Source organism: Tachyglossus aculeatus, unplaced genomic scaffold, assembly GCF_015852505.1.
Source record: "Tachyglossus aculeatus isolate mTacAcu1 unplaced genomic scaffold, mTacAcu1.pri scaffold_116_arrow_ctg1, whole genome shotgun sequence".
NCBI lineage: Eukaryota > Metazoa > Chordata > Mammalia > Monotremata > Tachyglossidae > Tachyglossus > Tachyglossus aculeatus.
The window spans coordinates 410,238-424,607 of NW_024044848.1; the positions used below are offsets into that span (position 1 = coordinate 410,238).

Consider the following 14,370-nt stretch of genomic DNA (forward strand, 5'->3'; position numbering starts at 1 on the left):
TCTCAATCCCCATTTTGCAGATGAAGTAACCGAGGCACAGAGAAGTGAAGTGACTTGCTCAAGGTCACCCAGCAGACAAGTGGAGGAACAGGAATTAGAATCCATGACCTTCTGAGTTTCAGACTCGTACTCTATCCACTACACCATGCTGCTTCTCTTTTGATCTGCAAACAATTTGTAACTATCTGAATCGTTTAACTTCTGAATCTTTAATCTCCCCTGAATTTGGTGATGCCTTCTTCCCCTTTATCCCTCTAGACTGTAAGCTCTTGGGCAGAGAATATGTCTGCCAACTCCAAGCATTAATTCAATGCTCTGCACATGGTAAGTGCTGAATAAATGCCACTGATTGATTCCTCAGAACATTAATCCCATGATTTAGCATTTTAAAACACCATTCATATTCTGAGCACATGAATCAGTTCAATATCAATCCATCAGTGTTTCTTGTGGAGTGCTTACTGTGTGCAGAACACGATATTAAATACATGGCAACATATAATATGGTAGAGCTGGTAGATGTGATCCTTACCTTCAAGGATAAAGCCACCTGGAATTAAGTCCACTGAAGAAGTTATGAGCTGTCACTTCTTCAAGGAATTATGCTACATTTCCCAACCTCCTAATAGAGAAAGGAGACATAGAACCCTTCCAGGTCCCCTGAGACTTTACCTGTTGAAATGGTCTCTGGGTTGAGGTGGAAATTTAGTTGCTGTTAAGTAAAAGTGAAAACGTTTTGTTGCCTGAACGTACAGACCATATCTTACATCTTCCTTTTAACTTCCCCATTGTCTACAACAATATGGTGTCCATTTTAAAGAGGTCACATGATTGATTAAAGATCGAATTTCAGGTTTTTCAGTTTCTTAGCTATCAAATTGAAGGAATGAACATTGGCAATAGAGTGTCACCCTAGTCTTCGATGGGAGATCGAAGAGGAGGCTGATGCAGTACCAGAGAGTTGATGGTGGAGACAAAATATATCCCAGCTAGGAGCCAGACACAAACTCTCCAAGATACCACAACCATGTAAAGCAGTGGGCTACAGATGGCTACAAAATGGTCATAAGCCATCTCAGCTAAAAGAAAGCACTCAGCGGCAGCTAAAGGAACGATAAGGTACATCTAGGCAAAGCATACAACGAAAGAAATGGTATTCTGGGCTGTTAATAAATTCATCCTCATTATGGGCATGATGACTGAAGAATAACTCAGGTCGGTGAACGACAGGTAGCTGAGGAAGAAATACACGGGGGTGTGAAGTCAGTACTGCAACTCAATGAGCACGATCATTCCCAGGTATCCCGCCAGGATGATGGCATACGTAAAGAGAAATACAATAAAGTGAATCAGCTGCAGATCTGGAGAATCCTTCAGTCCTGTGAGATTGAAGTGTGTCTCTTATGTGCCATTCCCTTCACTCATTTTCCTCAACTTCTGAAATCTGCTGAAGAAGGAATAAAGAAAGCAGTTTTTGTATTGATATTGGACATGAAAGTCATTGAGGATTCTGTTGCATAAAGGAAAAAGTGAATTAAAAAAAGTATTCCTTCTGGTGAGATTTCTGATTACTATTGGGAAACTGAATTATTAAAATTCCCTCCCATGATTCAAGAATGGGAAATTATATCAAATTAAGACAAAATCAATAATATCTAGGGATGCTACGGGGATATATCACTTTAAACCCTAAAGTCTCTTTTATTTTCAAAATTAATTCATTTCTGTTTACATCAATTTCATGCCTTTTGAATGTGAGACTTACCAGAAGCAGAGTTAATCAGGGGATCCAAATAGCTTCCTGGGAAGTTCTCTTCGGAAAGTCTCCCACTGAAGAACACTCTGTACTTCACTCCCCTCCCCCCACCCCCCACACAAATCCAAACTTCTAGACTTTGCTGGTTTATTTGACATCTGCATATATTTTTATATAATTAAAATTATTAATCCATAAGAAAAGCTTAGCAGAGATCAGGGCTTCACAATTCACAACTGTGATTGCATTAAACTATGTTTCAACTGTAACCTTGATGCCATCCAAGGCAAAAGGAACTCTGCTTCTAAATGTTGTTTCTTTCCTAGTTGAAAAACAAATATGTTTTCTTTCAGTGACTGGAAAAGTCGTAAAGGCAAAAGTAATTTTTAAAAAGATTTCAATCATTGCCTTATATATGTAGTTCATGCACCCTCCAAGATCGAATTCCTCTGTTTCCAGGACTCTCTGTCCCTCCCCCTCCAGTCTCATTACATGCCACAAGCAGAGTTTTAATCACTACAGAACAAAGTTTTGTCTTTCTGGGTTGGATAGGGAAAACAGTCAGATTTTGACTATTTATAACTTGCTAAATGCATTAGTCGTATCTGATTCCTTCTTACCTGAAACAACAGTTTTTGAAGGTGTTTGGATAGGATCTATCCATCTATCTACCTATCTTAAGTTTATTTTATTTAATTCTTCTTGCTAATGTCAGTAGAGCCTCGATTCCCCTTATAAATTACACCAAACAAAAACTAATTTCTTGGTTGTCATTCCCTGACTATTGAAAAAGGTTATGAAAGTGCCTGTTTCATATTCAGTTTTACTGAATAGTCAGACTATGTTTCTTCCTAGTTAATCTAGGAATCGTTTTAATAATATAGGGCTTTTCTAATCAAATATGAGCCAGAAGAAGCAAAAAAAAGTGGGCCTGGAAGGATTCTCATTATTCCAGTTTAGTTCAAGTACTTTCAAATGTGAGGCAGTGTGGTGCAGCGGGAAAAAACAAAGATACCGAAATATGAAGAACCAGCTTCTAGCTCCAGCTCTATTTCTGACCTGCTGAGTGACCTTGGGCAAGTCACTTAAGTCTTTCTTTGCCTTGGTTTCCTCATATATGAAACGGGAATAATAATATCTGATTCCACCTCATAGAAATGGTTAGGAACAAAAGTAATGTGAAAATGTCTTGGGAAAAAATTGCTATATAAAAAATACAAGGGATTATAAGCCAATTCCTACCTCATTGGGGATGGCAACTTAATTAGAAAACATCACTAAATTCTACACATAGGAGAATTAATACTTCGGTCAAATGGAAAGATGCAGAGTGACATATTAATACAGATCCTAGTTATCAGTTTTAGGTAAGCTGAATGAGCATTGAATAATTTTAACAGTGGCAAGAAAAACCAGCAGTGACAGTATGTAGGTTTAGGAGCCCCTCTTTCATTCATCTAAGGGATTATCTATTTGCTTTTTATGTAATTATTCACACAAGTTTATTTTCATTTTCACTCTGTTCAAACAACTGAATTTCATATTTCCTGAGTATATCCCCAAGTTTCTAGTACCACGATGGACATTTAAGTCGATGCTCAATAAGTAATTTCAGAGAGAGCTAAACACATTTCAAATGGAATGACTCCTTTTCAAATGAACGGTGTGGGGTCAACCTTTTAAATACGACTGGCACAGGGAGATAAACTGTCTTTTTGATTTGTAGGTCACACATATTTGCTCTGTCCTCCTCTTCCTTCCCTCAGAAGATGAGGTGATTTTCACTCTAGTCCCCTCCCCAGCCCCTCACTAACCTTTCAAGCAATGTTACTGAAAGATTTCCCCCAACCCCAACTCCCCCTCTCTTTAATCCATCAAACACTCACACAAATCATGAGTTAGGGGAGATAGGGAAACTCAGAAGAGGTCAAGTCCTTAGGACTTAGAAATGGATCTTTTAACTGCGGAGCTAGAGAGCGAATAGGATTTGAATGAACTGCTAAAAAGAACTTTCCAAACAATTTCAGGGTTCTCTATTAATAATAATAATGATGATGGTATTTGTTAAGCACTTACTATATGTCAAGCACTGTTCTAAGCGCTGGGGTAGATAAAAGGTAATCAGGTTGTCCCACGTTGGGCTCACGGTCTTAATCCCCATTTTACATGTGAGGTAACCGAGGCACAGAGAAGTTAAGTGACTTGTCCAAGATCACACAGCAGACAAGTGCCACAGCCGGGATTAAAACCCAAGACCTCTCCCTCCCAAGCCCGTGCCCTTGCCACTAAGCCACTCTGCTTCTCTATTACACTTTAATATGCCTAAAATTATCGTTCCCATTGAAAGTTGATACTGCCTCAAGTGTTAGGTGCAATGGACTCTTGGGTTATAGTTTTATTTTATTTCATCATTTTAGACTGTGAGTTCATTGTGGATAGGGAACGAGAATGCCAACACTGTTGCATTGTATTCCCCTAAGCCCTTAGTGCAGTGCTCTGAACACAGTAAGTATTCAATAAATACGATTGACTGATTGGTTGAGTATTTTATTTTGAATTCCCTACTCATTACAATATGCTGTAGCATGTTGTATATGTTGTATCATCATTCTGATGCTATACAGAGAAGCAGCGATGCTCAGTGGAAAGAGCACGGGCTTTGGAGTCAGAGGTCATGGGTTCGAATCCCGGCTCTGCCAATTGTCAGCTGTGTGACTTTGGGCAAGTCACTTAACTTCTCTGGGCCTCAGTTCCCTCATCTGTAAAATGGGGGTTAAGACTGTGAGCCCCCCGGTGGACAACCTGATCTCCTTGTAACCTCCCCAGTGCTTAAAACAGTGCTTTGCATATAGTAAGTGCTTAATAAATGCTATTATTATTATTATACATCGGGCTTATGAATGTTTAATTCTGAATCAAAAGCCTCCAATTTTCCATTCACTGTGGTATTTGCCTCTGAGAAAGTTAAGCACTTTCCTCCTCCTGTTCCTTCCCCTTTTCCCACCACCACCAGAGGTGGTGGTAGTGGTGGTGGAGGTCCCCCAGCTAGACTTCACTCCTCTAATATTAACCTATTCACTGTACCTCGGTCTCACCTATCTCGCTCCCACATCCTGCGTCTGGCCTGGAAAGAAAATCCTCTCTCCTCTTATCTGATAGACAATTAATCTCCCCCATTTCAAAGCCTTATTTAAGGTACATCTCTTCCCTGACTTAATCCTCTTTTCCTTTTCTTCGACTCCCTTCTGTATCACCCTGACTTCCTCTCTTTATTCATTCCCTCCTCCCAGCCCCACAGCACTTACATACATCTCTGTAATTTATTTATTCATATTAATGTCTGTCTCCCATTCTAGACTGTAAGTTTGCTGTGGGCAAGGAATGTACTTCTTATATTGGACCCTCTCAAGTCCTTAGTACAGTGCTCTGCACACCACAAGTTCTCAATAAATGTGATTGACTGACTGACTGATGGGGTGGGGAGGGGGAACATGTTTGAGATCCACATTGTGACAGCCTAGGACCCTCTTGGCCCTGCCTATTTCCTGACAAAAATGCACTAATGCATTTTCCCAATTCACCTTCCTTCACAAAAATTTCCAGCCCCTGGTTTTGAAGTGAAGACTCCAAAGATTTTGACAGTGAAGATAGGTGCATCATTCAACAACCACCCGTAAAGTGGTTGAGTCAACATAACTCCTGCTGTGGCTAAATAGACTTCTGTAAATGCACTTCAGTCTTCCTCCCATTGGAGCATTTCACGATAAAGGCCATTGGCCACTGGACAGTTAGTTTTCCCTCTATCCATCCAATGTTATACTATTTAACTTTAGCCTGTGTTTCTGAGTCACTGATGTATTTTCTCCATACTTATTCTCTGTCTGTCTTATGCTGTTGAGTCATGTCTGACCCATACTATAAGCCATATACTCTCCCAGAAGGCCCCACTTCCATCTGAAATCGTTCTGGTAGCATATCCATAAAGTTTACTTGATAAAACTATGGAAGTGGTTTACCATTGCCTCCTTCCACACACTAAATGAGTCTATGCCCTTGACTCTCTCCCATGCCATTGCTGCCCAGCACAGCTAAGCTTTGACTTGTAACAGATCGCCTTCCACTCACTATCCACTGCCCAAGATAGGAATGGAATGGGTATGCCTCTGCTTGAGTCACCCTCCGGTAGTCAAGACTGGTCGAGTACTGGAAACTCTCCAGGTGTGACCCTGAGAGGATCCATACTTATCACCTCCCCCAAACTAGGGGCAGGGACCATGTCAGTCAATTGTGCAATCACTTGATAGTGTGGTCTAGTGGAGAGCCCAGGCCTGGAAGTTAGAAGGACATGGATTCTAATCCTGCCTCCATCACTTATCTGCTTTGTGACCTTGGGCAAGTCACTTCACTTTTATGTGCCTCAGTTACCTTATCTGCACAATGAGGATGAAGACTGTGAGCCCCACATGGGAAGGGGACTATGTCTAGCCTGATTTGCTTGTATCCATGGCAGTGCTTAGTACAGTGCCTGGCACTTAACAAATGCCACGGTTGGTATTATTATTCTCTTCCATAAAAAAATCTCCCCAATGCTTAATTCAGTGCCTCTAAATTTAATAAATGTTTGTGATGATTGGGGCGATTCTTTAGCACCTTTGCTCTTCAGGAATTAAGTCGAATCTGGTGGACTCAGATGAGGAGACATCTGATTCAACCAGTTTAGACTAGACTGGGAAATTATTAAGGCTTAGTATGAACATATTCATCTAGAAAGTAGAGTGATATAAGATTTTCTTTCTAATATCATATAACCAAGGGGGGCCAGAAGGTGTCCAAACCTCATTGGAGAAATTCAAGTAGCCTATGAAGGTGTTGTGTGCTGCAATAGGCTTAATTTTGTACCACTGAGTGGGAGCAGATCACAGGATTATTTAGCCAAATGCGTTTGTGTATTTATTTCTTTTGGAAAAGTACAGAAATATATTTGTCCAGTTAAATGTTGACATGATGAGCATTTACAAACTATAATATTTAATTATACAGCAACAAAAATATCATTTGAGAAAGAAATAGATGATGATTGCATTTAAAAGTGGTTATATGTTTTGTTTCCTTACAGTTATTATATTAATTAGAAAAAAAGCCAGGTTGACAAATGCCAGTGGTCTTTCGACCTTGGTATTCTCTCCCACAGAGGGGCTCCAAATGGTACTTGGAGGAATAGATTCTGGACTATGAGCTCAGTGTGGGCAGGGAAACTGTTTACCAACTCTCTTATATTTTCTTCTCCCAAGTTCCTAGTACAATTCTCCACACATAGTTAACACGATAAATATGTTTGATTGATTGATTGGAACATAACAATGATTGGTTCTTTGTTATTTACCCAAATGGATTGTCATTCCAACATCTAATATCTCTCCTAATAATTTCTCCAGACCAAGCCCATGAATCTGTAGAAATCCTTGTTGAGCCCTCAAACATCTGTGAATTAACAACTTCAACTTCATTGAATATCCTTCATTTTTAATGGTATTTGTTAAGCACTATGTGTCAGGCACTGAACTATGCACTAGGGTAGAAACATGCTAATCAGTTTGAACTCCGTTCATATCCCACCTGGGGCTGACAGTCTTAATCCCCATTTTACAGATGAGGTAACTGAGGCATAGAGAAGATAAGTGACTTTCCCAAGAACACACAGAAGACAAGTATATGATCAATAACAATGTCATATTCAACTCTGCCCTCACCCTTGACAATTTTTATCAATTTCAAACATGCTCCCTTATTAGCATTCATCTTTATATACTGAAGTGTTCTTGTTGTGAGATTATGTTCCTATAATAAGAATGCTCTAAACCCTGGAGCAGACACAAGACAATAAAGCTAACCTGCCCCACACGGAACTCACACCCTAAGAGGTAGGCAGGACAGACCCTAGATCCTGCTGTTTAGGAACAGAAATCACCCATAAATATTGGTGTCAGAGGCAGAAGATCCCTTTTGGGCTTGGGAGTCAAATGAACCTCAGTTCTAATCCCAACTCTGCCACTTGTCTGTTGTGTGACCGTGGGCAAGTCACTTAACTTCTATGTGCCTCAGTTACCTCATCTGTAAAATGTGGAATAAAACTATGAACTCTACGAGGGACAGGGACTACATCCAACCTGTTAACCTTGTGTCCACCCAGCACTTAAAACATTGTTTAGCACATAGTAAGTGCTAAACAAATTCCATTGCCATTACCATCATCATCATCATCATTATATAGAACACGCAGAAGAAGGTCAGGGAACTAATAAGGAGCATAGCTGTTGGAGGAAATCATCTTGAGTGGGGGCTAATCTAGAAGACAATGAATTTTACAAGAAAAGGCTTATTCAACACACCTCTGTTGCCTTCATTCAATAAGACTGTCCCCATCATTTTGTGACATAATATGTTGTCTGCCTGAGGTCCCACTGAATGGATTTCACAGTGAAGTCATTCAAGGCCAAAGTTTTGCTTCCTGGAGTTTCTGGGGTGAAGGATGCCATGAGGAGGGGGCAGTGGGGAATGCCCTGGACCTCCTATTCCCCCCCATTCTTGGATCTTCCTATTGGAGGTTTGGGAGATGCTGGGTCCTTCCGAACAGCCCTGGACACAAGGCTGAGGAGATGGGGGCTCTGACCTGAGGGTCCTTGCTGGTGTTCTCCTTTCAAGGACTGGATGAAGTGATGAGGCTGCCGCGGCTCCCCGCTGCTTTGAGCCAGGGGAGATCAGCTGGGTGGGAGCTGGTCCTAAGGTCGTTTTAACCCTGATTGGGCCACCCTGGAGGGACCAGGGGTAGCACATGGAGCTGCTGGTGGTGGCGGAACTCGGACCACACCAGCAGGAGCTCCAGAAGAGACCGACAGAGAGCAGTCTGCGGTGAGGACCAGAGGGAGGGAGGAGGCCAAACAGAGAGTCTGGGCTTGAAGTCCTGGACCAGAGCCCTCTTCCCATGTCTCCTCCCTGATGACGTCCCCTTCATTCTCCAGCTAGTGACGTCTGCCTGTTGTCCTGCTTCTAGCCGCATCATACAGACGAATCACTCTGCTCATAACATTTTTCACCTCTTTACTTAGGCTGTAGATAAGGGTGTTCAACATGGGGACCACGATGGTGTAGAAAACGGAAGCCACCAGGTCCTTACCCAGGGAGTAAGATTTACTTGGCTTTAGGTATGTAAAGATTTAGAGTCCCTTAGAAGTTGGTGACTCCCGTGAGGTGGGAAGCACAGGTGGAGAAAGCTTTTTTTCTTCTCACAGTGGAGTTGATCTTCAAAATGGCAGAGATAATAGCCATGTAAGAGACTGTAATCATTATCAGAGACTTTGCAATGGTGGAGCCAGCTAAGATAAAGATGATCATTTCCGTGTTGTGTGTGCCAGTGCAGGACAAAACCAAGATTGGTGAGGTATCACAGAAAAAAAATGTTGAATTACATTTGAGTTGCAAAATAGCAACCTAGCTATGAACGGAAGAACTATCAGGGAGCTTGCAAAAGCAACTCCATGTGACCCAACCATAAGCCACATGCATACTGTTGTGGACATAACAGAGGAATAAAGCAATGGGTTACTGATAGCTACATAACAATCGTATGCCATTGCAGAGAGGAGAGAGTATTCTGTTCCCGCTAAAGAAATGAAAAAATACTTTTGGGCAAAGCAGCCAATGAATGAGATTTTCTTTCTGGATGTTAATATATTCTCCAAGGTTTTAGGAGTAATGGCATGGAGTAACTCAGATCAACAAAAGACAAACCACACAGGAAAAAATACATGTGTCTGTGAACCTGGGAGTCTTTCTGCATTATCAGAATCAACCCTTCTTCCCCACCACAGAAATCATATAGATAGAAAGAAATACCATGAAAAGGACCAGTTGGGCTCTTGGAGAATCTGTCAGGCCCAGGAGAATGAAGTCGGTCATTCCATTATCTTTTCCTGCAGTCAATGGCTTCAGCATCTCTATTCTACTGAGAAATGAATATTGAAATTTAGGAGGAAAATATTCCTACAGTTTGGGGGATATTAGGAGAATGAATAAAGAAACATAGTTAGGGAAGGATACTGCTACTTGATCACATTTGGTTCGATATCTGTGCTTGGATATAGAGGGAAGTCAGAGAAGCCCAAGTTTTCCCTTTCAGACAACAGTGATGGGAGAAGTTTATGTTCACTTTGAATGAAGAAAGCTTACGATCCTGCAGAATCACTGAACAACTACATAGAATTAAAACGATGTTGCGATAACTTAATTTTCTCTCACCTATTCCCACAGTTCTGATAATATAGGGAGTTCAGCACCTACAAAAGGATTCTGCGCACACGCGCATGTGTGCGAGCATGCGTGTGTGTGTGTGTGTGTGTGTGTGTGTGTGTGTGTGTGTGTGTGTGTGTGTGTGTGTGTGTGTTTATGCTTGGGTGTAAAGGGGACAGAAGATGGCCATGGGAGTAAGCACGGCCTAGTGGACTGAGCACGGACATGGGAGTCAGAAGGACCTGAGTTCTAATACTGGCTCCATCACCTGCCTGCTGTGTGACCTTGGGTAAGTCTCTTAACTTCTCTATACCTCAGTTACCTTAGCTGTTAAATGGGGATTAAGACTGTGAGCCCCATGTGGAACAGGAACTGTGTCCAACCTGATTAGCTTGTATCTACCCCAGCTTAGAACAGTGCTTGACATGTAGTATTAAACAAATATTATTATTATTACCCACCCTGTGAACGCCTACTCTTGCAAAAGAATTAGAATGTGATTCTTCCCCCTATTTCCTCTTCTGACTTTTTCTGGTTTCTCATTTTTCAACAGGTTTCAACCTATGTTATAAAAATGATAATTATTTATTAACCATTTGCTATGTTCCAAGTGCTGGGGTGGATGCAATAGAATTGGATGGGACCCAGTCCATGTTCCACATGAGGCTCACAGTCCAAGCTGGAGGGAAGACAGGTATTTCATCCCCTTTTTACAGATGGGAAAATTCATGCATAGAGAAGTTAATTAACTTTCCAAGTTTACAAGGCAACAAGTGATGAAGCAGGGAATGGAACCTCTGTCTACTGACATTCAGTCCAATGCTGTTATCTCTAGATGGCTAGCCTCAGGTATATAGGAAACACCTCAAGCATGAGTTTAAGAGAGTGGAGAGTATGCCTCAAAGAATCCTGGGAAGACCATCTATACAGCCCTGACACCATTTTGTCACTGATTCTTTGCTATTGTGAGGCCCAGTTACAGGAATTCCACACAAGTGCTAAATGCAATCTCAATCTACGTTGAATGCAGGCTGGCGTTACATCCCTATTCTCCCTTCTCAAGTCTCAACATAACTTCCATTATGAGAGCAGAGCCAGAGGGATCTGTCTCCTGTAGATATGTACATATCTTAAAATTATATATAACGAATCATTTATTTATACTAATGTCTGTCTCCCATTCTAGACTGTAGGCTCATTGTGGGCAGGCTATGTGTCCACCAACACAGTTGAATTGTACTCTTCCAAGCACTTAGTATAGTGCTCTATACATAGTAAGCTCTCAATAAATACCACTGATAATGATGATGATCATGCAAGTTGTATTATTGTAAACTCTGAAGTTCACTCTGGAAATTTCAGTTGAGCCTTTGAAAAATGACTTCATTTATAAATCACACATATGGCTTTAACTTGCAAAAATCTCTTCAGTGAAGCTGATTTATTTTTCCTTCCTCAAATTTTCAATTTACTGAAGTCAAATTTGTTCTTGTGTTTAAATGAATCAGAGAGGATATATTATGAAGAAACTTTGAGGGGTTTAACTTTAATTTAGATTTTGATTGCCATTTCAAGAATGTTTACAAACCTCCAAGTGCCTAGTTATTATTGAAACTTTCCAGGACACCAATATACAATCATACAGCTTTTACTACAAAATTGTAACTAGGCAAAGACATAATCACATACCCTTTGTAGTGGTTGCCAATTCTGATTAGGTGATAAGACAGAGTTAAGGAAAGGGTCTACTTGAAATTCCAACTCTCCTTACTCAATGGGATCGTTCCAAAAGGAGAATGAGTATAAAAATGCCATATATTAAAGGAAATTTTGTTGTTCTTTAAAAAGAGAAGAATGCCTTCAGAAGGTGTTTTTAAGTCTACTCATTACGATATAATATCGGATTGTTGCCTATTTGTGAGCATTGAATTATCATTGTGGGGTTAAAGAAAATGCATCCCTCCAAGAATCAGGTTATTCAGAGGAAGTTGATAACTTTCCCCAAGAAACCTCTCTCTACTAGTTTGCCATTGCAGATTTTCCTTCGCTACAAAATTGATTTAGTTCCCAAGAAATATCAGAGCCTTCTGATTTAAATCTTTTATCATCTGATTTACTTTCAGTCCTAAATTTTTCATGTGTTTTCCTATCCTCTATCCCTGGGCAAAGAAAATATTCAGATCAAATCCAGAAAAGCACTAGCCATTTCCAAGAAAAGATCACACCAGCACTATTTATAGGGATTCTGGGCAGTGTCAGGTTCTGATTTGTTCAACACAGTGCTGACAGCCTCTCCCTCGCTTGAACCTCAGAGCATCTCTCCACCGGAAAGTTAACCAAACAATCCTTGTTTCTCTTTTGGGAGGAAGGGATTAAATTGGTCACACGGGTCATTTTCAAAGTGAGGTTATGAGAGAGTTTTTTAAAGACAAAAGTTCAGAGCAAGATAAACCCAAGTGCACTCTGTTTCTCCATAATGTGTGATTTCTCTAAGTGTTCTGAATAGGACACTATTGAGAAATTTGGTGATGGTCTTCAGATACATTAATCAGTTTAGAGAAAATGTGATTTATTGGATGAAATAGATAAATCCCAGGTGTGACAACAGGCTTGAGACATAATGTTCTTTGTTGTGAATGTTCTTTGTTGTAAAGTTCTATAAACTTGTAATCTCTGCATTACAGCAGAAATGAAGGTTTTAATTTTTTCATGATATTTGTTAAGAATTTACTATCTGTCAGGCACTGTACTGAGTGCAGAGGTGGATATAAGCTACAAGCTAATTAGGTTGGACACAGACTCTGTCCCATTTGGGACTCACAGTTTTCATCACCATTTTACAGATAAGGTAAGTGAAGCAGAAAAGTAAATGACTTGCCCGAGGTCACACAGCACACAAGTGGCAGAGCCGTGGTTAGGACCCACGTCCTTCTAACTCCCTGGCCTGAGCTCTAGCCACACGGCTGTGCTGCTTCTCATGGTTTGCATGACTGACCTTGATTCCTTTCTTTCAAAATAGGCCCTGTACATGGTCTTCATTGACCATGCAAAGGCTTTTTAGATTTTGTAAATCATGAAGACCTGGGAGTCATCCTTCTCAAGTTTGGCTTTCCCAAATTTGTTATCAATCATATGGTCACACTCTGTTGGAACAGCAGTCGGAGTTCTGGATAAAAGTTGTTTAAGGACACCCTATGTTGTCACAAATAGCGTTAACTATCACACCAATGCTTTCCACCATAATGTTCACAGTGTTGCTGACTGACACTTACTTAGTGTGGAATTTGGAAGCTACATACAGAATCACCTAGGAGGAGGACTCCTGAATTTGCAGGGCCTTTGTGCCAAGACAGTGATTGCAAAGACTCTCATTGATGAAACTCTGAATGCTCTGGGCTGACAGCCTGAAAAGGATTGAAATCATACTTCAATCAAGGTCCAGTTTCCTAACTTCTGCTCGAAATGCTATCCATTGATGGCGGGCAGCTTAATTCTGCTCCCTGAGGTGCAGGCTTTCACCAAATGCTGTTCAGAGTGGCCAAGTGAAAAGAGCATAAGAGCCTGAGAATCAGACAGCGTTCTAATCACAGTTCTGCCACTCGCCTGCTGTGTACTTGTCTGCATTGTGACCTTGGGCAACTCAGTTCACTTCTCTGGGCCTCAGCTACCTCATCTGGAAAATGGGGAGTGAGATGTGAGCCCCAACTGGGACAGAGATGGTGTCCAACCCGACTTGCTTGTATCCACCTCAGCGCTTAGTACAGTACCTGAAACATAATAAGAGCTTAGCACATACTACCCCATCTCGGGGTCACATCTGGAGAGTTTCCAATACTCTACCAGTCTCAACTATGGGAGGGAGTGTCAAGTAGAGCTATATCCATTCCATTCCTGGTTTGGGCAATGGCTAGTGAGTGGAAGACAATCTGCTACAAGTCAGATCTCACTGTGCTGAGTAGCAGCGGCATAGTAGAGAGTTGAGAGTGGAGACTCGAGTTTACTGCATGGAAGTAGGCAATAGTAATCAACTTCTGGATTTTTACCAAGAAAACTCTATGGATCCACTACCCGAACGATTGTAGATGGAGGTGGGTCATTCTGGGAGAGAGGTGTCCATGGCGTCGCTAAGGGTCAGAGATGACTCGACAGCATAAGACAAGACAATCACATACCACAATTATTATTATTATTACCTTACATTGTAAACTCCTTGAGGGACAGGATCTTATCTACGAACTAGATTGAAGTGTACTCTTCCAAGCACTTAGTAGAGTGCTCTACACACAGTAAGCACTTAAGAAATATGATTGATTAACTTCTCTGTCTAT

At 41.0% G+C, this 14,370-nt stretch overlaps 1 non-coding gene and 1 pseudogene across 1 annotated transcript; both read right to left on the bottom strand.

The window, feature by feature from the left end:
- Nucleotides 1–3,248: 3,248 nt before the first annotated feature.
- On the bottom strand, nucleotides 3,249–13,081 carry LOC119922648 (annotated as a pseudogene).
- LOC119922670 lies at nucleotides 5,855–5,992 on the bottom strand. The gene has a single exon (XR_005448685.1). It is a non-coding gene; the product is annotated as a small nucleolar RNA SNORA7 (small nucleolar RNA).
- Nucleotides 13,082–14,370: the final 1,289 nt, after the last annotated feature.